The 25,024-nt window shown below is 46.3% G+C and overlaps 1 protein-coding gene across 6 annotated transcripts in view; it reads right to left on the bottom strand.

The window, feature by feature from the left end:
* RAI2 (retinoic acid induced 2) overlaps positions 1–25,024 on the bottom strand; it is a 405,001-nt gene that overhangs the window by 48,108 nt on the left and 331,869 nt on the right. For 2 of the 6 annotated variants that reach the window (XM_067722186.1, XM_067722191.1), the window contains exon 1: positions 11,486–11,839. The exons of 3 other annotated variants lie outside the window; for them this stretch is intronic. The gene's annotated coding sequence lies outside the window, so the exon portion shown is untranslated. Of the gene's footprint in view, positions 1–11,485; positions 11,840–12,081; positions 12,285–25,024 lie in introns of those variants that run through there. One more of the 6 variants, XM_067722190.1, reaches the window with a different exon arrangement.

Here is a 25,024-nt window from a genome sequence, read left to right as displayed (position 1 = left end):
TGCAAATTTCGAAGCTTGTGGGAGTGGCTCTGTTTTCAGCAGGACAAGCCAGCAGTGCCATCCTGAAGCAATACCCATTTGCTGGCAGGTCAAAAAATGGGGCGTTCTAATCCAGAAGCAGCACTGAAGAAGACTTGTAGGAAGGCTACAATTCTTGAAGTCGGAGAGCCTCATTTTGTGTGGAGATTTTTCCTTTTTCCTTTTAAACCACTAATGTCACAATCCATGGAAAGGGGCCATTACATTAGACTCAAGGCTTCAGTGTTCTTCATCTAGAAAGATGCCCGAGAGATCTTGTAACCTTCTTGCAAACCTCCCCCCATAAAGAAAGCAAACAAAACACAGCCGAGATATCATCAAAAAGTCTACAAATAATAAAAGCTGGAGAGGGTGTGGAGAAAAGGGAACCCTCCTACACTGTTGGTGGGAATGTAAATTGATACAGCCACTATGGAGAACAGTATGGAGGTTCCTCAAAAAACTAAAAAGAGAATTACCATATGACTCAGTAATCCCATTCCTGGGCACATACTCAGACAAAACTATAATTTGAAAACATACATGCACCCCTGTGTTCACAGCAGCACTACTGCCAATAGCCAGGACATGAAAACAGCCTAAATGTCCATCGACAGATGAACGGATAAAGATGTGTCATGCATACACACACACACACATGCATGCACGCACACACACACACACACACATATATATATATATAAAATGGAATACTACTCAGCCATAAAAAAGAATGAAATAATGCCATTTGCAGCAACATGGATGGACCCAGAGATTATCACACTAAGTGAAGTAAGTCAGAGAAAAACAGGTATCATAAGGTATCACTTATATGTGGAATCTAAAAAAATGATACAAGGAGCTTATTTGCAAAACAGAAATAGACTCCCAGACATAGGAAACAAACTTATGATTACCAAAGCGGAAAGGGGGAGGAGGGATAAATTAGGAGTTTGGGATGAACAGATACATACTACTGTATATAAAACAGATAAACAACAAGGCCGTACCGTAGAGCACAGGGAACTATATTCAATATCTTGTAATTATCTATAATGGAAAAGAATCTGAAAAAGAATATATATATACAACTGAATCACTTTGCTGTACACCTGAAACTAACACAACATTGTAAATCAACTATCTTTCAATAAAACATACACACACACACACACACACACACACACACACACACACACACACAGCGAAGAGCAACTGTACAACCCGGAAACATCCTCTGTGCTGAAGAGCAGTCATGAGGGAGAGAATGGGCTGGGAAAATGGGAATAGTACTTCATATGGGGTTTTATTCTAATTAGGAAATAGGGAGTCACTGAATGTTCTTGAGCTAGAGTGACAAAGTTAGAGGGTTGCTTTAGCGAGAGGAAGAGCAGCTGGGGGAGCAAGACAGGAGTGGGGCAGAGTAGTAAGGAGAATGAGGATCCTGCCAGGTGAGCCATGCTGAGGCCTGTGCTCCCGACAGCGGTGGGCAGGGCTGAGGAGAGGAGGACGGTGGGTCGAGCCTATGTGAACTGGCAGCAGAGTTGACATGGGGAGCCAGGGATAAAGGGTCCAGGCTCCCGGCATTGAGGCTGCATGCTCAGACATCATGTCCAAGAGGCCAGTTTTCCCCTTCAAACTCCTTTGGAGGGACTTCCCTGGCAGTCCAGTGGTTAGGACTTTGCGCTTCCACTGCAGGGAGCCCGGGTTCGATCCCTGGTCATGGAACTAAAATCCTGCAAGCGGCGCAGTGTGGCCAAAAAAAAAAAAAATGAAAAACAACTCCTCTGGAGAAGCATTTCCATTCTTCACATGGACTCTGGACAAAGCCAGCTCTGTGGGTAATGGGTCAGAAGAGTCAGGTAAGGGACTGGCAGCAGGACCCTTGCTCAGGTTGGGTTCTCTGGCTTAGAAATCATAACAAAGCCTCCCTTTCCTGATCTACTCAGGCCTCCTGGGTGAATCCCAGACTTTCTAATGTTCTGGATGAGTAACATTAAAAAAAAAGGAGGATCCAACATGAGTTGGACAACTTCCGACTTTGTCAAAAAAAGATGTTAAACTACAAATGTCATCATTCATAAAAGAGACTTTAACACTAAGAAAAGTGGGAAAGGCCATTTTAGAATAAAGGGAAGCTCTGTAAAATGGAAAAGGTTTAGCTTTAAAAAAGAGACTGAGTACATTTTCACTCTTCTTCCATTTAACTGTGCATGGGTAGAAATTTTGTCCCACATGGCGTGGTAGTCCTCAAGCCCGGTCTGTAGGGATCACGGGTTTATGTGACTTTCCAAAACGGTTCCCTGTGCAGTCTGGGCTGTAAGAATCAGGCTTGATGACCCCAAACCCAACTGCCCAGCTCCTAAGAGCAGAAACAAGGCTTAAGGTTTCTGGCGCGGGTGTGTCTGACATGGAAAGGCCAGGCAGAATCAGCCTCTTCTAGCCTTCTTAAAATGCAAGTAAGCCACAAAGGATCCTAGAACAAATATTGATATTTTCACATTCAATAATTTCATATTTAGTCTAGCGGGTTAGTGATTTCTTTTTTTCACAAAAGGAAATTGCAGCCAGAGCTAATTGCTCAATCTGAAATGTATCTGGACATTGTTTAGATGTTGGAAAGGAAACGGTAACACTGCAGAGTTTTAGCAAAGAGGAGGGCATTATTTGAGAAAAAATGCAAATGTAAATTAATAGAAAATGCAGTCCTGAATGGTTTTCAAAGCTTCAATGTACACAGTGGAAATAGCGCCTCTATTTTGAGCTTTCCTTGACATTTTTCTTATTTTTAAATGCAAAAGGAAATTCATCGGCACAGGCTCAATCCATTCCCATCCATTGATTTGTTGGCCAATCAACGGCCACTGTAATCTGAAAAAAATAACACCAGTTTCTCTGAACCTTTCCAAGAGAGGCTGTGTTCAGCTAAGCTTAATAAAGAGAAAAACAGCAAGGACCATCTGGAAAACACTCTTCCGGAGTCGCGAAAGATAGTGGCAGCCTTTGCCCAACCTGCTATAAATAAGTGTCTCAGGAAAAAAAAAAAAACACCCGATTTTCAAATCTGTTTCTACTTAATACAGCTGCAATAGAGTTTATTTAGCTTTTCCCTATAGCAGGAAGACTGTTTGCATTTTTATGACAAGGGTCTAAATGTTTTTCACAGCCATTTCCATTGCCATTATTTTGAGGAACAACATACCACTCGGACCTGTCTGTTGGCTTCTGCAGCACACAGTGGTGGCCCCAGTGGGCTCTGCACCACAAAACTGGCCTCCAAAGCCCAGATTTATGATCCTGCTTCCTCTCCCACTGTTGCAGCCATCACCCAAATCCTACCCTGCAAGGGCTGGGCAATTCAGAATGACCAAGAGTCACGTGCTGCATATCAATTATTTATCTGCCTGGACCCAGCACTCGGTGGATGTCTGCCAGCGCATTGCCTCTTCCTTCACGCTGACAAGGAAGAGTCAAACTACTCTTCAAGGGAGGCTAGAACTCACCACTGAGGGTCTAACTGCTGGCTTGGCCAACCCCTCCATGCACACCTTTCCATCTTTCCTCACTGGCTACGCCTGCAAAGGAATCCCTCTACAATCGACACTTGGAACTCCTTCGGACACTCTTTAGAAAAGGTCGGCCTGCCTTGGATGGCTGCAAAATGAAGTGGCCCCCAGTGATGTCTGCACTGAGCACCTGGCCATACCCTTGAGCACCCGCCAACACCCATCCCCCTCCAACGACTGTCAGGGCAGCCTTGGTCCTGGGACACTGTCCTGTGGAACGAGCAATCCACCTCTCTGTTCTCTCTCTGTCCCCCAAACGCCCATCCCATTTCCACGGATGGGCAGGGAATGGTTCAACCCCATGACACCTTCCCCGTGAAGGCGTGACCACCCCCCTTCTAGCCTTTCCAGGGACCACCAGTAAGAAGATGGCCGAGGGCTCATCCAGCGGCAGCATTCCATCTGTTACTGTTGACTGCAGGCACTACCAGGACTGAGCTGGCTGAAGGAGCCCTGCTGCCGTTCTCTTTCCCAAGCAGAACTGCTGCAGGGAAATAAATGTGTGTAAGAGGGGGGAAAACCGGAAGGGGTGGTGAGGCCCACCTGAATTTGAACGTCCAATAATTTTGAAAAATTCTCCATCTCCTCACCATTGACTTTCTCTCTCAACAGTGCTGGAAAACACACAAATGAGTGGTGGGTAAAGCGCTGCTACGATCTGAAATGAGTCTATTACAGTGTTATGAGCAGAGCTCTCCCAAGTACACTAAAGGGCTAAATTAATTGGCTCAGGCTTAAGATGCTACAGGAGAAATGACAGTGGGGGGAGGGGGTGGGGTAGAGGAAGATGCCTGGTGGCTTTGAAGGCATGCCTGGAATCAGGTGCATATGAAAAAGAAATTGGGGAGAAATAAACCTGTTCTCTTCATGAAGAAACAGAGAAGCTGTTAGTTGTTACAATGTGCCCCCCAATTACCTATGACTTATTTGATCACCTGACTTAAAAAGAAATCTCTGGGGCTTCCCCGGTGACGCAGTGGTTGAGAGTCCGCCTGCCGATGCAGGGGACGCGGGTTCATGCCCCGGTCCGGGAAGATCCCACATGCCGTGGAGCGGCTGGGCCCGTGAGCCGTGGCCGCTGAGCCTGCGCATCCGGAGCCTGTGCTCCGCAACGGGAGAGGCCACAGCAGTGAGAGGCCCACGTACCGCAAAAAAAAAAAAAAAAATCTCTGTATAATCTCTTATACAATCTCATAGACCCTTCCACCCTCTTTAAAATTAAATCAGGCACATGACCCACTTCCAACTGTTAATTAATCACCCCCATGAATTGTACATGTAATTCACAGGGGGAAATTGTGTCTTTTATTATTTCAAACTGAAAATTTCCAAAAGCCACAAATTACCTATTAAATCTTGGTCTAGACCAGTGGTTCTCAACCAGGGTCCATTTTGCCCCAGAGGGGACATCTGGCAAGATCTGGAGACATTTTTGGCTGCCACAACTGGGGTGGGGAGGGGGGCAACACTTCTGGCATCTGGTGGGTGGAGGCCAGGGATACTGCTAAACAGCCTACAGGGCACACGGCAGCCCCGCAGCAGAGTGACCTGGGCTAAAATGTCAACAGGGCCAAGGTGGAGAAACCATGCTCTAGATAAAGGCAAATATGCTTGGCCTTCGATATTTGTATCTTTGGCAGTCATCAAAGGAGGAAAATCCCATTTTCCTTGAAATCTAAGGTTGGCTTACATATATGTTTACTAAGGACATATTTACTCCTTTCCAAATAAATGAAACAGGTTCTCAATCTGAATCTGGGAACATTAAAGAAATACTGTGATGATGGTGGAGCTAGGCAGGGTGCATTTTAAATGCATATTTCATCAGTCTAAATGGATGGAAATTAATCTCTCATAAAATAAAATGATTATCTAGTTACATTCCATACAAAACCAAAATCAATACACTGCATCTTACTTAACCTGCAATTAGTGTTTTAAAGAACTAAACCAAGGAAATGCCATTCTTTCCCATTTCTTGCTAGCTGGGCACACATTTCTGAGCATGAGGCATTAAAAAGCAAACAAGCAGACAAAGCCCCCCTTTTTTTTAAGCAGATTTTTCCAGAGCATAAAAAGCTTTCTGAATCATTCTATTTTATTTACTATAGATTCAATCATTCTTTAGTGAACTAAACATGCAGCCCATTCTGTTGGTTATGCCTGCACGGCTTTCCAAATACCCTCAAAACTGGGATGATGAATCACACACTTTGTGGCCCCACTGTGTGTGTGTGTGTGTGTGCGCGCGCGTGTGCGCGTGTGTGTGTGCGCGTGTGTGTGTGTGTGTGTGTGAGGTGGGTGTGGGAGTCCTTCAGTCAATTGTTTCCATAAAGTCTTAAGAGCAGGTGCTGAGATTCTCTAAAATTCCTTTAGTTCTAGAACATTCTGTGTGGCTGTGTGGTGTCCCCAGCATGAGGATGGGCTTCGGGCAGGAAAAAAAGCGTGTTCCTAGAGTTGGCCTAGAGCTTCCAGGCTAAAACCGTGGAGGGAAGAATGGCTGACAGCTATAGCATTTCGACCCTTCCAGGCCACCGTTCCTTTCCGTGAATTATAAGGCCAAAGTAGGCAAACACACAAAGGCAAAAATAACAGCAATGACAAAAACGCCAAAGCATACCCAGCCTTGGCTGCCAGTGAGGCCCAATTCCGCTGCTGAGAAAGAACAGTTGCTACAGTGCAGCTGGAGGAGCTTTTCCAGGGAACTGGTAATACCCTGGCTGTTAATGAATTATTTTTCGCCAGAATGTCGGATTCTTCCTGTGCTCCAGTAAACAGTCTGCTTCTGCCATGGGAAACAAAACCAGCTCCTTCCGAGGAGCTCCAGGAGGTCAGCCAAGGGTTCCCTGTGGGGGCAGCCCCCTCAGGAGCCAGAGCCACAGGCGCCTGACCTATAAATCACCGAAGCCCCAAGTTCATTATTCCAGCTCTTTCTGTTTCCTCGGGCCATGCCCAGGGCCCAGGGTAGGGCCCAGGAAGACCGCAGTGCCTGCTGTGAGCCTTCCCCCGCCCTCCTGAGCTGCCCCTTGCTCAGGGCTCCTCATCGGTGGTACCACATGTGTGTAAAACTGGCCTTCCTGGTGTTCATCCTGTCTCTCTCGCAGAAACTGCATTTATTCCCTTGCTCTTGTTTTCATCAAGCTGTCAGGAAATGACTATGTGCGTCCCCCTCTTTTCCTTTCTCTTCTTTAAGACTGGCCCCAGACCCAAATAACCCACGCTCAGCACAAGGCTGCCTACTGGGGACACTGTTCTCCAAACACACATCCCCGGGAAGGATATTATTAGAGCAGGTGTCAAGGAAATCAGTCGCTCAGGAGGGAGACAGCTCTCCAGGGGGCAAGGACACTGGCCTGGGCTGGAGGAAAGGACGGCCAGCCCTGCCCACCCCACCCCTGTCTTGCTCTCTCATCTCCATTCAGTTTCAGGAGCCCACGTTCCTCACGGAAGGTGACTGAGCAAACACGCAAAATGGCACCTTAGTTACTGATAATCAAAGTCGCCTGATGCCAGACTGTTGTGGCTCTTGAGTCAGTCCCATGCCTCCCACCTGCCACGGGGATGGAGGGCGTTTATGCTCCCCAAAACTTCTGGAGGTGCTATGAGGCTGAAGGCACAGGCTGGTAGAGCAGAGCTGCCTAATAGAAATACGTATGCAATTTTAAAGTTTCTAGTGGGCCCGTTAAAAAGATTAAAAGGAACAGGTGACATTAATTTTAACGCTAGCTTATTTAACAAATATATTCAAAATATTATCATTTTAACATGTCATCAATATACAAATTATTAATGAGCTATTTTGCATTCCTTCTTTGTACTAAGTCTTGGAAATCCTGTGCGTATGTTATCGTCATAGCATACCCTGCTTTGGACTAGCCACCTTTCCACCTGCTGAAAAGCCACATGAGACTAGTGGCCACTATACGGGATGGTGCAGGTAGAGTATATTTCCGTCATCATAGAAAGTTCTATTAGACAGTGCTGGGCTGAAAGACCAAAAAAGCTGTGGAAAGAACAGTGACGTGTGAGAGCAGGATGGGCGATAAGAATTACAGCAGAAATGGGAACTGCAAGGATTGGGATGTTCTAGGAGCCCAGCCCTACCTCTAAGCGGAGATTAAAATGGGCTCTTACGAAAGGCCCAGGGCCCATGCCGACATGGTGCGGGGCTGCGGGCTGCCCAAGGCCGGCGAGTACAATCATTACTTAAGGCATCTGCTGCTTGAGCAGCCTGTATCTTAGCTCTTCGGATCTCTTTAAGGCAGGGGCTGGGACAGAAGATCACCAAAGTCACGTATGTTCTTTCAATAACAATTCTGGGTTTGCAATCTAATTTGGTGAAGCAGATACAGAAACATGATCCAATTACGTGCGCCTGCGTCTGCGCGTGCATGTGTGTTCCTATGAGTGTTCTTGGCTGGAGAGAGAAGGAGGGTCATGTGCGAAATCCAGAAGTACTAACGTGGCCGCCCAAATCACCTCCTCAGCAGCTGCCGTCAGAACACAGCAGAGCGGCAGTCTTGAAAGGCTCATCAGAAATCGCGAGCCACAAAGGAGACGCCTTGAGTCTGGTAAAAATGAGATGATGGGCATCCGGGCAGACGGTCAGGTGGGAGGGAGAAGCGGCAATCAGAGGCATTCTCCAGAGACAAGCGCTGCCAACTCTGCAGCAAGGATGTCACCCTGATCCCCAAATCAAGCTTAATTCAGGGTCCCACGCAGGCTTTTGTGCACGGGAGAGCGCAATTAGCCATCTTTCCCCTTCCTCAAGAGCCTCATTCTCTGAGGTCCCCCTCACATTCTGATCATGGAGGCAGCAGAGTCAGAAACACCTCATATGTGGATTCAAATCCTGGCTCTCCCAGTGGCCCCAGAATTTCTAGGGGGTTAAAGGCCACCATCTGGTTGGAAGGGGGCTAAAAGACTTGCTTTGATGGTGCAGTTGCGGAGCAAGAACCCACCTTATCTTTATTTAGAGTTTATTTATTTGAGACGGTTAAGAGTCAGAAATACCTTACCTACCCTCTGGGCCCACCATAGACCTCGGGCTAATTACTTAATCTGTCTCATCCTCAGTTTCCTCGTGTATAAGGTGGGAACGCTAATGCTCATCTCACATGGGCTCGTCGGCTTGGAACTACCCAGGGCTAGAACTGCAGCATGACACCAGGCGCTCCGAGACCCCAACCAAACACAAATCTCTGGATTTCTCCCTGCTGGTCTCCCTTGATAATAACTTACAGCTCCCTCCCACCACCATTCACTCCATCAGTTCCATCATTTAGTCACTCAACGCTCATTCATTAAGCAACGGTTGGGTGTTGGGAATTCCAAGACGAAAAGGCACAGTCTTTGCATCTGAAATAGTTAAGGGCTATTTGGGGTCTATCTACTTGGCACATAAGCATGTACCCTGGGTGGCTGGGCTGCCTCACTGGTGCCCCCCTCCCCCAGTTAGGTACTATATTTGGTAGGGGCTGAGGACTCCGGTCTCCGGGAGAAATAAATAAGAGACTTGGGGGAAGGGTAGAGGAACATGTTGCCCCTTTAAGTCATAACCACCGAAGTCTGGAATCAGACACTCAACTGGAAATTTCTCTGAGCCTCAGATTCCTTATCTGTAAAATAATGCCTCTGTTACATCATGGTTTCCCACATGTAAAGTGTCTGGCAGACAGAGGGCAACAACAAATGTTAATTTCCTTCTTGACTTATTTCCCTCCACTACCCTCCTTCCCTGAATCTAAGGTTACAGGAGGAGCCAGAGAATAGACACTTGCTATTTTCTTCCTGTACATTCAGAGCACACTGTGTGTGGATGTCTGCACACACAGAATACCTCCACTCTGGGTCAGATGGTTCTGGGGAGACCAGTCCTATCTAGTTTTCAGGTCATTATAGCTAGGGCTATATTGGTCTTCTGGTGCTATAGCGCTTCCAGCAACACCTCGTCACACACCTTCCAGCCTTTTTCTTTCTCTCTTTTCTTATTTTTTTCCATTTCAGGGGTCCTGTCTTGGTGGCTCTGTTTTCTGGCTACAAGACATTTATTCGTTTATTTTACAGTTCTTGACCAGAATGCCCATCAACCGAGTTCTCATATTGGCAATTGGCATCACCTGGAAAGCTGTTTTCTCATTCGTTCCTGAGACGGGCAGATTTTCCTGGGCCAAAACTCACCTGTGGAGGTCTGGGGCTTCTTTGCATGATAAAGGACCTCTCTGGCGGGCCGAATGGTACCATGGGCTGGTGCCAAAGCAGCCAGTACCCCAAGATCCAGTCTGACTTGGCTCGTGGTGCCCGGCCACCTTGTCGACGTCTCTAGTGGGCATCTGTCAGAACGAGGCGGAAGCGCCCATTCACAGGATATTGTGTGTGGGGTGGGGGGTAGGTGGCTTCTCTGGGCTTCCAAGGGGCAGAGAAATTGGGATGCCACCGGGCTTATAGCCTTCCAGCCACCCCGCCTTCAGAAAGTAGCACAGCTCCCTGTGTTCCCCTTTGAGAAGAAAACACCGAGGACAAAACAGTGGGTAGGGACATGATGCTGCTCGGGTGAGCAGCTCCCATTCACTAGGCGCCCCACTGCCCTCCTCCCATGCTGCCACCCCTCTACTGGAACAAAGGCATATCACAACACATTTTCAAAGTTATCAAAAGTCTCTTGGTCAATCAACAAACGATTCTGATGACGCAAAAGGAGGAAGAGAGACGTCTAGAAAACGGTGGGAGATTCCTTGGGAAAAGCACACAAAACCTTGCCCGATGCACGCAAGGCTAAGAATTGTTTTCTCCCTGCTGGCTGCTTTTCTCTCTGTTCTAAAGAGCAGCTTCCAAGAATCAGCTAAATAAAGGGCTCGCACTAGAGGATGAGAGATAATGCTAAACCAACAAAAACAAAGACCCAAATGAAACAGAGCCAGCCTGAGAATCCGCGGTTATCAAAACTTTGTTTGGCCGTATCTATTTATCATCGCTGCACACCCGGGCTCTGCGGAATATCATTCTGTTGATGTCACTTATCCTCAGCAAAATATTTACACATCCTTAAAAACGCCAGATGAGGGGGGCCGCCCCCGCACTGCCGCGAGCGGCCCCTCAAGCCCCGTCGCCGAGTTCTGGGTAGACCGTGAGGTGGCTAACGACGGTGGGTGGCTCCAGCGGGCACAGGTAAAAGCTGCTGACAGTTCCGGCAACGCGGCCACGCAGGCGCTGCGCCCTGCCCTGCCCACCTCTCCCCTACCTGACTCTGTAAGAAGCAGCCACATCCCCGATACGGTGTCAGCGTCTCCTCCTCCTCCCCCTGCCTTTCTCATTGATTAAGTTCTCAAACCATTGTTAAAGCCGGGTTGCTTTTCCCTGGAAAACTGGGCTGAATTCATTAAGCTTCCCCCATCACAAAAGGAATATTCATAAAAGTTTGGCAGGCAGAGAGGGAAGCTGACTGCGTGCCTTGGGGTGGGTGACAATTCGCTCCTCCACAGCCACCTTCTTCTTCCGTGCCCCATCCCTCTCTGCATCCATCCGTCGTGCCCCAAACCCACTCCAGGGACTTCTGACAGGGAAAAACAAAGCAGCAGCTGTTTGGCAACATTTCTACCCCCTCGCCGGCAACTGTGGTGGGATGCCATTTCCCCACCCAGGCGGAGCTTATCCTGAACAATAGTCGGGCTTTAAACGGCAAACAAGCAAACACACAGAGCATAACCCCAACCCCGAAAAAGCCAACGCGGAGGAAGGCAAGAACTCCCTCCGCAGCAAAAGGCACCGCTGAAACGCACGCAAAAATGCAGCCGAGAAGGCTGCTCGGTGCCTAACATGGCAGAAAGCCCGAGCTGGTGCGGCCACCCCGGGTCTGGGCATTGGGGGGCACGAAGGCTCGCGGGGCGCCGACGCACACTCACCCAGCTCCGGAAGGATGCGGGGCTGGCCGAGCGTCACAAAGACGAGCCCAGTGAGATCTGGCAAAACCCAACTTTCCACCCTGCTCGCCAGGGCCGCCAGATACGTCAACAGAATCCATCTTTCGAAGGGCCTGGAAGGCGCCGGGTTTTCCGGGCCAGGGCAGAGCGGCAGAGCCGAAGGCGGCCCGGGTGCGATGCCCGGGCGCGGAGTCCGCCGCGCGCCGCCCTCTGCGCCCGGTGCCAGCGCCGGTGGCGGCCCGAAACCCACTTCGGGGCCCCCGCCCCGCCGCCCGGCGCCGCCTCCCCGGCCGGCCCCAGCCCCGCCGGCCAGTGCGCGGCGCCGGGAGCAGGAGCGGGGCCCGGGGACGCCGCGCGGGTGGCGGCCTCGGCTCGCGTCCCCGCCCCCGCCCGGCCCTCCCCGCTGGCCCCGGCCTCCGGGCGCCGTCCTGCCTCCGGGAGCAGGCCCCTCCCCGGGCGCCGGGCCCCGCCAGGCGCGCCCAGCCCGGCGCGCCCCCTGCGTCCCGGTGGCAGGTCCGCGCGGGGAGGGCACGGGGGGGGGGGTACCCCGGCCCGCACGGGGGCGTCGCGGCCGCTACCTTGCAATCGCGGCCGCCGCCTCCAGGAAGCCAAGGGGTGGTCGCGGGTGCGGGAACTCTCCGGTCTGGCCTCGCCGCCGGCCGCCTGAAGGGGGTGCGCAGCGGTGGGAGCTGCCGTCGCCGCTGTCACCGAGCTGCTGTCGCCGCCGCTGCTGCCGGTCGTGCGTGAGCGTGTGTGCGCCTGTGTCCAGACGAGTGTGTCTGCGTGCGGCGCCCGGCCTTTACTATATACACCGAGGGGTGGGAGGAGGCGGGGAAGGGGAGGGCTTGGGGGAGGTGGCGGAGGAGGGGGAGCAGGAGGGGGGCGAAAGGGTACCCGAGGAGGCGGCGGCGGAGGAGGGACAGGTGATCTCGCCCACGGGGAGGGCGTGGCTGTCGGAGGCGCGGGGTGGCGGGTGGAAGGGGTGCCGGGGCGCGGGGGGCGGGGCCGACGCCGGGGAGAGCCGGCGGAGCGGGGACCCTGCTGCCTCCCGGCGGGCTGGGGACCATTTCAGACCCCAGGATGCAGAGGAGAGAGAACATAGCCCAGGAGGGAGGAAGTGGCTGGTGGATGGAGGCCGGAGAGGTGGTGAGGGCCCAGCGACCACCTCCTAAAATGCCAATTGTGATACAGGTCGGAGATCCTTCTCACAAGGGGTGAGATTGTTAAAGACAAAATTAGCCTACAGACATAATCTCATTTCCGCATACTTGCCTTTAAGGTGATTCATCTGTTAATGTTAACATTTATTAAGCACCTAGTGTTTGCCAGACACTGGGCTAAGAACTGGCGTTACAGAGATGATGACTATGTGGTCGCTAACCAGTAAATAAATCATAGGTGTCAGTAGCAGTATTGATCATTTTAAAACAAAGTAAAAAACCTAAATCCTATAAATGTTTTAAGAGGGCAAAGGAAGCAACTCCACTGGTTTAATTAATCCCGAAAGGTGAAAAGATTTTTTTTCTGGTAATCAAAACAGGATGCAGACATTTGAGAGAGAAGGGCAGAGAAGAAATTACTTGAATCAGAGCTGAGAGCAGTCTGAATCTAGCTGTCCTTTGCGTGTTCAAACCTCCTTGAGTTTCAACACTCACATGAGTAGTGGCTATGACTTCCCTCTTGTAGAATTTGGGGTGGCCAGAGGGTACAGTACATAGAGAGCAGTCTGGCAAGTTCATGATTAGTATGGGCACCTGAACTTGTGTTTGAAAGGTTCTACTCTAACCCTGTCGTGTTGCAAGCATAGTGTGGTAGAAACCAGGACCACGTTATACCTTTCGTGGGCCCTTTGCCTTTGTGGACTCTTTCCTCCATAGAAAAAATAGTAAAAACTACATTTTACGACTGCGTTGGTGTGAAGACGAATGAATTAATATTATATATTAAAACAACTTCTTCGACCTCAAAGATCACATTTTCTTCTGATTTTAAAAGAAATGAAAACATTTCCCTGAGGCCCTGAAAAGTATTTTGGGCCTCAGGCACCGTGCCTACTGGTCCTAAGGGAGAAGTCAGCCCTGGTGGTACCATTCCTTGATACTGAATTTCCTCTTTTGAAAAAAAAAAGAGTTCGACTAAGGAGTACCCAATCGACTTAAGGGCAGAAAGACACACAATGCAAGCTTAAGAACTGATAGAAATGAATATCAACAAAAAGTACCAGTTCCTACTTGTTTCAGTCAGCCTCTGGGAGTTTTAAGTCAGCTCCAAGTCATTAATGATACCTGTGGAAATATTTGTCTGTGAATTCGTCTTCAACCATTTCAGAAACCGAAGACTTCCTCTATAGATCTCAGAACTGAGTCTTTGGGTCAGGTGCGTGAGGTCTCGGTTGCCAGGACCAAGCCTGAATACAACTAAAGACACAGCCGGGCAATTATAATCGGGCAAGTTCATGGCTGAAAGATCCATAAAGGTTTTGTGTGTGTTGAGGGGGTATGTGTGTATAAGGTAGGGACTGATATCCTGGAAGGCAATTACTAGCCTATTTCTTTTGTTGGCCTCATCACAGCCCTGGGTTAATGTTTGATCCTCACTGGCAGTTGTGATTCATATTTGCTGCCCTTTGAGGTGCTTGTGTTTTCAGGAAGGACTATATTGATTCAGATTAATGCATAATAAACAGGCATCACGGCCCCCATTTCCAGAGAAATGTGCAGTGGCACCCCTCTGTATTTTCACTGTGGCTGCCCTTGCAGAGAGAAGGGGAAAAGAGGAGTCCATAAAGGAGGGTCTGGATTGCGGGCAGGAGATGTTTGGGGACAGAAATAGGACATTAATATGGAAGAACTGCATTCATACAGAAAATGGAGGGAGGAAAGGACATGCCCAAACAGCAGGAAAGAAGCAAAAAAATCTTTCAGGGTTGATCAGGGTGATTTTTGAGATCTATAATTCAAATATTTGGTGATTTTAAATAAGGACTCAGGAAAGTTCCCATTTCAGATCTGATTCTTGATCTATATCCTGCTTCTCTAATACAGCATCTATTAATAATCTAGTTTTCACATACTCGCCAGACGAGTGACTCATTCACGTGTCCAATAGACATCTATGAAGCATCTGCTCTATGCCAGTCACTGAGCTAAGGACTGCGGTGAGAGAGATGGTCAACATACGTTGCTGAGCTCAAGGAGCTCACAGGCCAGTAAATAAGCTATTAACAATACAGTGCGACACTATATGTACATGAGGAGTTGTAAAACGGGCTAGGCGAACCCCGAAGGAGTGGGCCCATCACGGTGTGGGAGTGGCATGGAGCAGGGCAGTCAGAAAAGATGGCATAGAGATGGTGACAAGAGCAGAGCAGTGAGAGATGAATGGGAGTTTTTCAAAGTAAGAAAAAGTCATTACAAGTGAACAGCAGGCACCAAAGCTCGGATGCAAAGCACGTTCTGGAGGCTGCAAATACTCTGTGAGGCTGGAGCAGGGGCTGTGAGGAACAGCAGCAAAGAGGGGTGGAGGAAGCCAGGGGTCAGTTGAGGTCCCTGGTCTGTCCTGTAAAGGAGCTTTTTCTTGTAGTCAGTGGGGAGCCATTGAAGGACTTTAAGCAAGGGAGTGACCAGGAAAGATGTGGGTTGAGGAATGATCACTCTGGTGTTGAGTGTAAAGGGCTGAATGGAGGGGGGTGAGACTGGCAGCAGGGAGACCAGGTGACAGAGACTGTAGCAATGATCGGAGTTTGAGTCAAAGCAGTGCCAGCAGAGATGAAGGATCGGAACTTGAGTCAAGCGATGCTCGGGATACAGAATCAACAGGGCTTAGTGCCGGAGGAAACAGGAGTTGGAGTAACTCACGCCTGACTTTCTGAATTGGGTGACAGAGTGGGTGAGGGTGTGATCACTGAGACAGAGGTCCTTAGGAAGAGAGGCAGATTTGGGGCTGGAGATGATGAATGCTGTAGGGCCCCCCAGAAGCGGATCCTGAATGTGAAAGTGAAGGAAACGCTGGTAGGGGAGTAGAGAAGGGAGAGAGAGGGACGGCAGCCAATAGCGGGGATGTTATCAAGGCCAATTTCTACCATGGGCAGCTGCAGCTTAATCCTACAGGCGAACTCTTGGACACGATGAAAAACACTCACTTCAGAATTGTCCCATCAAGAGGTGAGGAAGCTGGTTAAGGGCCCAGGGGGTGCTGAGTTCCTGGCACTTTTGACCTGCTACCCAGCGTAGGCAGCGAGTCCTTCTCGGGTACAGGGAGAAGATACTGGCAGCTGGACGTCTGTGAAGCACGTTAAAATGGTAGCATCCCAGGGAGGGGGCTGGAGCACGGTCAGTGTGCGCTCCAGGGAGCTCTGGTTAGGACATCTTGAGTTGGAAGTACTTGTTGGGTGGCCACATAGAGAAGCCCAACAGGCATTTGCCTAGATTTTGGAGTTCAGAATCTAAGCTGCAGACCTAGATTAGGGAGTTACTGGGCTCTGGGTGTTGGTCGAAGCAGTGGGTGTTGACGAGCGCCGCAGAAGACACATGTGACTTGAGTTGTTGACTGAGCCCATCACCCTGGGCCATGCCAACGTGATTTGATCTGATCTGCATGAACACTGTTGAGGATTTCTGTAAGAGTTCCTGGAAGCCATGAAGCTGTTGATGTCAGTTAACGCTCATAGGTATGAATGTGACTGGGGGTAAGGGTCCACTGCTTAAAAGAAATTCTTAAGGGGCCTATATTTTACTGAAGTTGAATAATGTATTTAAAATCGAAACTCTTTAAAAACTTTTCTGTGGTCAAGAATATTTACCGGATGATTAAGTGATTGAACAAGGCAGGCATTTGAAAACATAGTCACAATGCAAAAGGGACAAATACTGGTAAAAAAAAATGCAAGGGGTAATTAAATCACAGAGGATTGAAATCCAACCCAGGCTCCGGGAAAGAGGATGAAGAGCATTGAGAGAGACAGTCCAGCTGCAATGACATTTTAACCTAAGGAATATACAGAGCCACAGGGTAAGGGAAAGGCTTTGACAATTTTGATAGAACAGCGACTTCTAATGTGGTCGGCATGGGGGCTTCAGTATTCTTCATTCAGAGATTTCATACGAAATTTCTTATGCTCTGATTTTATCCAAAGACCACAGTAGAGTCCATGTGAAATCTTTGATAATTTTAGCAAAGAGTGAATCAAAGGGTTTGTGAGTGGTCCTTCAGTTAGGCAATCGACAAGCGTATCTCAAACAGCTATTACTTTACAGTAATAAGCTACATGCTACAACACCCGGAGTAATGAGGTACCGTCCCTGCCAGGCACGGAAGTCTCTCACAGTCCAGTTGTAGCTCTGTGTAGTCTCAATCAGGGGACATTTGATTTCAGAGGATTTGGGTAAATTGTTAAGAGCAAGAAGGAGGCTTATTAGAAAGGGCATTGCTTGTGGCTGCTCCATTCTGCATTCTCCATTCCTCTTTCCTAACAGAAACCTAATGCTGTTCAGGTATCCATCCCTCTCCTATGAAATCATGTAGCTTAAATTTGATCCTAACTTTAGGGTGGGGTCTGTTTGATCTGAGGCTAATTGCATCCCTCCTGCTATAACTTGGACCAAACAGATGAGAGGAGAGATCTGCTGGGGGCTTTATGGGTAAGTTCTTACCATTCCAGGAGAGAGTACCACCCTCTCCCAATGGACGTGAAGACAATGTAACCATAGTTGCAACTGGCAGCAAGAACACGATGCAGGTGACCATATAATTGATCATCTAAAAACATCTAGAAACAATAAATGCTGGAGAGGGTGTGGAGAAAAGGGAACCCTCTTACACTGTTGGTGGGAATGTAAATTGATACAGCCACTGTGGAGAACAGTATGGAGGTTCCTTAAAAAGCTACAAATAGAACTACCATATGACCCAGCAATCCCACTACTGGGCATATACCCTGAGAAAACCATAATTCAAAAAGAGTCATGTACCAAAATGTTCATTGCAGCTCTATTTACAATAGCCCAGAGATGGAAACAACCTAAGTGTCCATCATCGGATGAATGGATAAAGAAGATGTGGCACATATATACAATGGAGTATTACTCAGCCATAAAAAGAGACGAAATTGAGCTATTTGTAATGAGGTGGATAGACCTAGAGTCTGTCATACAGAGTGAAGTAAGTCAGAAAGAGAGAGACAAATACCGTATGCTAACACATATATATGGAATTTAAGAAAAAAAAAATGTCATGAAAAACCTAGGGGTGAAACAGGAATAAAGACACAGACTTACTAGAGAATGGACTTGAGGCTATGGGGAGGGGGAAGGGTAAACGGTGACAAAGCAATAAAGAGGCATGGACATGTATACACTACCAAACGTAAGGTAGATAGCTAGTGGGAAGCAGCCACATAGCACAGGGAGATCAGCTCGGTGCTGTGTGACCGCCTGGAGGGGTGGGATAGGGAGGGTGACGCAAGCGGGAAGAGATATGGGAACATATGTATATATATAACTGATTCACTTTGTTGTGAAGCTGAAACTAACATACCATTGTAAAGCAATTATGCTCCAATAAAGATGTTTAAAAAATAAATAAATAAATAAATAAATAAACAGGGACACTACTGAGGATGAAAGGGGTTGCTGTTGCTAATTATGTCAGGGCAAAAGGCATAAACTGGGTTTTCCCAGCAAAGCAGGATGGATGGTCACTATGATGCTAGGAGGGAGCTGATGCTCAAGGCAGCACAACAGAAACAGAGAAAGAACCTGGAACTGTGAGGATGTTATTGAACTTGCTAGAACAACCAGCCACCTCTGGGGCCACCTGAACTTGCACTTCCTATTACGTACATCATTACACTGCTTCAAAGCTTCTTCTTCGAGTCAGGTCTCTACTGCTTGCAACTGAAAGCGTCATAAGACGTACATGCAGGATTACAGGATTGTTTTTATTTTGTTTTGTTTTGCTTGAGTCCCAGATAAGGGGTAAGGGCTGTTCTGAAATCAAGAGATCTAACAAAAATAAGTGGAGGGAGGAAGTAGGTCAGTAATTGATATTTTAATTTGATTGAAGACAAGTGCAGAAAATGATCTGAACTGGAACGTGGTTGAAGTACGTGGCTCTGCTGAATTTGGAAGCCCACTGTGCACGTGGTGGCTTTCACACTAGCAGCATCTTGGAGGCACTCTCCTGACTCTGACAGAGCGCTAAGAGTCCTGCGCCCAGGGTCAGGAGAATTTGTTTCTATCTCCTGTCCTCTCACTGCTCTGAGTGGCTTTGAGCCAGCAAGGTTCTCTCTTTGGACTTGGATCCCTTGTACCAGCAGTAGCTGCTATCACCCTTATGTCTTGTCTTTCTGACTTCACTGTCAATATCAAGGGAGGACCCATGGCTTACATCTCCCACAAAACCTACTTTAGTTCTCTTTATGTAGGAGGACTTCGACAAGTAATTGTTAAAGACATGGAAGCAACCTAAACGTCCATCGACAGAGGAATGGATGAAGAAGATGTGGTACATATATACAATGGAATATTACTCAGCCATAAAAAAGAATGAAATAATGCCATTTGCAGCAACATGGATGGACCTAGAGATGATCATACTAAGTGAAGTAAGTCAGAGAAAGACAAATACCATATGATATCACTTATATGTGGAATCTAAAAAAATGATACAAAGGAGCTTATTTACAAAACAGAAATAGACTCGCGGACACATAGAAAACAAACTTACAGTTACCAAAGGGGAAAGGTGGGGAGGGATAAACTAGGAGTTTGGGATGAACAGATACACGCTACTACGTATAAAATAAATAAGGAACTACTGGATAGCACAGGGAACTATATTCAATATCTTGTAACAACCTACAACGGAAAAGAATCTGGAAAAGAATATATATATATAGTTATATTATGTGTATATAATATAGTTATATGTATAACTGAATCACTTTGCTGTATACCTGAAACATTGTAAATCAAGTATACTTCAATAAAAATAAATATATTAAAAATAAATCTAAAAAAAGGTAACGGTTAAATCCATGATTATCTCCCCTCACTCAGTAAGTGCTTTGGTCTTATTACTAAGGAGCATCAATATTCCCCATCTTGTACAAGTCTTACAACTGTCAAATGCACTTTCTCTTTCCATGTGGTGGGAGGATGTGGACTGAGTGAGTTTGGGGGTTGAAGCCAGGTGATCATCACCTGAGGCTTTCAGGGTTTGTCCAAATCAATGGAGAGCCCTGTACAAGCCAAGTGAGAAGCCAGGTTGCATGAGACAGAGTAGCATGCACATTCGTCACCAGGAAAGGACCAGAAACGAAAATTAGAGCTGGGAGAGAGAGTTGGACTCAGGGGCGTGAAACAATAAGGCAGTGGATTTTGGTTAAGTGGAAAACAGACGCAGATTTGGTTTTGGAGAGGCAACTTAATTTGCTGGATGGGATAACAATGCCAACTATGACATGAGTGTCGTCGAAATACTGGCACACAAAGGACCAAGGATAGGCTCGCTCAGAGATGGTCCCACACCGCCCAGCCTTTCGATGGGGAAAATGATGCTCAGAGAACTACACACACACACACACACACACACACCTTTACACCTGCCAACTCCTCTTCTCTTTCCAGGCGTCAGACTCACCTTTTCCTTTCTTAAAGATCCTTTCACAAATGAGCCAGACTGATCTCCCAATAAGAAAGGAAAAATCGACAAAGTTACCCTGGAGTAACTGAGCACTGACAATTAGAATATTAGCCAAAACAATCCTAAAAAATAACTGCTGAGACACTCCAAGGCATGAGTGTTCATGGTAAAGGGGACAACAAACAGTGGCCCCTTAATATCCCCAGTCACTGAAAACCACAGTCCCCTGTGCCTGGGGCTGTGGTCAGGACAAGATTCTATCTCTGCAGTTGTCTCGAGTAGCTGAGGGCCTTCTCAGCCATCCAACCATCGGCTGTTGGGAGTGATTAGCTAGCTCTCCCATAGATACACCCTATTTGACCTAGCTAGCACGCAGCTTATAAACAAACGAGAACACAGCCATCAATTTCACAAATGGTTTATGCCGCAAAATGCACTGCACCCTCCTGCAGCTCCAGTGTGTGGATGGACTGTCAGGTTTGTCCGATTCAAGAGTGGCAAGTCTCTCCAACAGAACTGACAAGGTTTCTGTTGCTATAATTTCAAGGGTAAAAGGAGTTGCAAGGTCATTCATTTTGAACAGGACATCAATGTATAATACAGAACGGACTTCAATCATTTCTTTTTTCTTCAGTTGGGAAATTTCTCAAATCACAGAATTTTATGAACAGAACAATTTTATAGAAGGAGGCAAAGAGAGCAGGAGTAAAAATCTCTCTGGCTAGGATGGCTAGCAGTTCGCATCGCTGTCCTTGGCATTTGTGGCCTCTCTGCCGGGTCAACATCCAAGTGCTCTCACGAGATTACTGTCCATCAGCCCCTGCCTACCTTGGCCCCTCCAGGTGAATCTCAATACTCTTCACTCCTAGGATTATCCCTGCCTAATTTCTGAGCCAGACCACCAGTGTGAGGATCTGAGATGAAGCTGGCTTCTCCCAGTGCCCCTGAGGCATCGCTCAGCCACATTCACCAGGTCACAGCATTCACCAGGTCGTCCGCTCCACGACCCTCCCCCACATTGGCCCCAGCCCTAGGATTAGGCTTCTGGGTCTGTTTCTCTGCATAGCTCTCATGACTTGCATGGGAAATGGAGCTCCACCACCAAACCTCACTCACCAGCATCCCCATCAGTCTCTGAGGTCCACATTGCTGTCTGTATAGGATAGAGCTGGTTTCTCATTCACTGACATCCTGCCTTAAAGAGACCGCCCCCAAACATGACAAGAGCATTTGCATAAATTGCAGACTACCACCATCCTGGATTATCTCTTTCACTCCTATTAGATGGGTCCTCGTTAGAGATTTATAGTGGTTGTTTTTGTTTTTTTGAAGAACGAACATATTATTTGCAAATAGAGGCGACCTTTTAAAAAATACATTATTGCTTTAGAAAATATTCACGTTTAACGTAGAAGTACTGTACAATACATATAAGTTATTCTTTTAAAAACGATTTTTCATTATAACATTCATTAAAAATTAAATATAAGTGTAAAAGGCTATTCTATCTTCAGTATAAACATTCAATCACACCCACTCTCAAATATCTGTATATTCCCTTCAAGTTTTTCTCCTTAGAGCACTTACTCAAGTGAAATAATATTGTATATAATTTTAGTCCTGCTTTTGTCTCTTAATATCTTCAACTAATAAGTATTTCCACTAGCATTCTAATAATATTACATAATCAAAATAAACATTTTCAATGGTTCAATGAATAATTTTATTAAGTGGATTCATCACCATATACTTAGCTTTTGCCCTACTTTGGAAGTGTAGGTTATTTCCAGATTCTGCTGTTGTAAAGAACCCTACAATTAGTATCTTTGTGTATATCAATGTTTCCTATTAATAATTATTTCTCAGAATAAATACACAGCTGTAATATTTCTGGGGCAGACACAGAAACACTTGCATGTTGCCAAACTGATTTTAAAAAGGATGTTCCAGGGCTCCCCTGGTGGCGCAGTGGTTGGGAGTCTGCCTGCCGATGCAGGGGACACGGGTTCGTGCCCCGGTCGGGAAGGATCCCACATGCCGCAGGGCGGCTGGGCCCGTGAGCCATGGCCGCTGAGCCTGCGTGTCCGGAGCCTGTGCTCCGCAACGGGAGAGGCCACAACAGTGAGAGGCCCGCGTACAGAAAAAAAAAAAAAAAAAAAAAAGGATGTTCCACTTACAACCCCAAATAGGAGCTCTGAGAGTACTTGCCTTATGAGTACTCACTGGGCTACACCAAAATATTTGTCTCATTTTGTTTTAAATTATATTTCACTGATTCTAGGGAGACGGGCCATTTTTATTTGTGTGCCTTCTCCTCGTATACCTAAGGGAATTGTGAGTTTACTGCTTTCACTCACTTATTAATTAAATCATAATGTTTGCATTTTATTTATGTGTGTGTCTTTTATTTAATACAAAATAAATGTATGTCATAATAGTGACAAACAAATCGCAGAAGTGATAGTTCATAGGGTAGCTCTATTTTTAATTTTTTGAGGAACCTCCATACTGTTCTCCATAATGGCTGCACCAATTTACATTCCCACCAACAGTGCACGAGGGTTCCCTTGTCTCCACACCCTTGCCTATATTTGTTACCTGCTGTATTTTTTATAATAGCTGTCTTAACAAATGTGAGGCAATATCTCGTGGTTTTGATGTGCATTTCTCTGACGATTAGTGATGTTGAGCATCATTTCATATATGTGTTGGCTATCTGTATGTCTTCCTTGGGAAAATGTCTATTCACATCCTTTGCCCATTTTCAAATCAGGTTGTGATTTTTTTTTTTTTTTTTGCTATTGAGTTGTGTGAGATCCTTATATATTTTGGATATTAACCTCTCATATTATATACCTCAGATATAAGGTTTGCAAATATTTTCTCCCATTCCACGGGTTGCCTTTTCATTATGTTGATTGTTTCCTTTGCTGTCTAGAAGCTTTTTAGTTTGATGTACTCCTGCTTGTTTATTTTTGCTTTTATTGCTTTCGCTTTTGATGTCATATAAAAAAAATCACTGCCAAGACCACTGTCAAGGAGCTTTTTCCCTGTGTTTCAGTTAATATCATACACAACAATGAAAAGCTAAAAGCTTTTCCTCTAAGATTAGGAATAACAGAACGGTGTCCACTCTTACTATTTCTATTTAACATAGTACTGCAAGTCCTAGATAGAACAATTAGACAAGAAAAAGAAATAAAAGGCATCCAATGGACCTAGAGTCTGTCATACAGAGTGAAGTAAGTCAGAAAGAGAAAGACAAATACCGTATGCTAACACATATATATGGAATCTAAGAAAAAAACAAAAAATGTCATGAAGAACCTAGGGGTAAGATGGGAATAAAGACACAGACCTACTAGAGCATGGACTTGAGGACATGGGGAGGGGGAAGGGTAAGCTGGGACGAAGTGAGAGAGTGGCATGGACATATATACACTACCAAACGTAGAACAGATAGCTAGTGGGAAGCAGCCACATAGCACAGGGAGATCAGCTAGGTGGTTTGTGACCACCTAGAGGGGTGGGATAGGGAGGGTGGGAGGGAGGGAGATGCAAGAGGGAAGAGATATGGGAACATATGTATATGTATAAATGATTCACTTTGTTATAAGGCAGAAACTAACACACCATTGTAAAGCAATTATACTCCAATAAAGATGTAAAAAAAAAAAAGGCATCCAAATCCAAAAGGAAGAAATTAAATTGTCTCTGTTTGCAGATAACATGACCTTATACACAGCAAACCCTAAAGACTACACCAAAACACCGTTAGAATTAATAAATTCAGTAAAGTTGCAAGATAAAAGAATCAACGTATAAAAATCAGTTGTGTTTCTATACACTAACAACAAACTATCTGAAAAAGAAATTAAGAAGACAATCCCAGTTACAATAGAGTCGAAAAGAAGAAAATACTTAGGAATAATTTTTTTTTTTTTTTTGCTGTGCCACGAGGCTTGTGGGATCTTAGTTCTCCGACCAAGGACCAAACCTGGGCCCTCATCAGTGAAAATGTGGAGTCTTAACCATTGGATCGCCTGGGAATTCCCGGGAATAAATTTAACCAAGGAGGTGAACAATCTATATATGGGAAACTATAAGACAATGATGAAAAGAAACTAAAGAAGACACAAATAAATGAAAAGATATCCCATGTTCATGGATTGGAAGAATTAATATTGTTAAAATGTCCACACTAACTAAAGTGATCTACAGATTCAATGCAATCCCCATCAAAATTCCAGTGGCATTTTCCACAGAAGTGGAATAAACAATTCTGAAATTTTATGGAACCACAAAAGACCCCAAATAGCCACAGCAATCTTGAGAAGGAACAAAGCTGAGAGCTTGTATCATGAATGAGTATTAAATTTTGTCAAATGTATTTTCTCCATCAATTAATATTGATTATTTGGTTTTTCTTCTTTATTCTATTGATATGATAGATTTCATTGATTTATTTTTTAAAAGACTTTTTTAACATCTTTATTGGAGTATAATTGCTTTACAGTGGTGTGTTAGTTTCTGCTTTATAACAAAGTGAATCAGTTATACATATACATATGTCCCCATACCTCCTCCCTCTTGCGTCTCCCTCCCTCCCACCCTCCCTATCCCACCCCTCCAGGAGGTCACAAAGCACTGAGCTGATCTCCCTGTGCCATGCGGCTGCTTCCCACTAGCTACCTATTTTACGTTTGGTAGTGTATATATGTCCATGCCACTCTCACTTCGTCCCAGCTTACCCTTCCCCCTCCCCGTATCCTCAAGTCCATTCTCTAGTAGGTCTGTGAAAAGACTTACTTTTTTAAAGAGCAGTTTTAGGTTCACAACAAAATTGAGAGGAAGGTCCAGAGATTTCCCATATACCTC

This window comes from Pseudorca crassidens, chromosome X (assembly GCF_039906515.1).
Source record: "Pseudorca crassidens isolate mPseCra1 chromosome X, mPseCra1.hap1, whole genome shotgun sequence".
Lineage (NCBI taxonomy): Eukaryota > Metazoa > Chordata > Mammalia > Artiodactyla > Delphinidae > Pseudorca > Pseudorca crassidens.
This window is presented reverse-complemented; position numbering and strand designations above follow the sequence as displayed.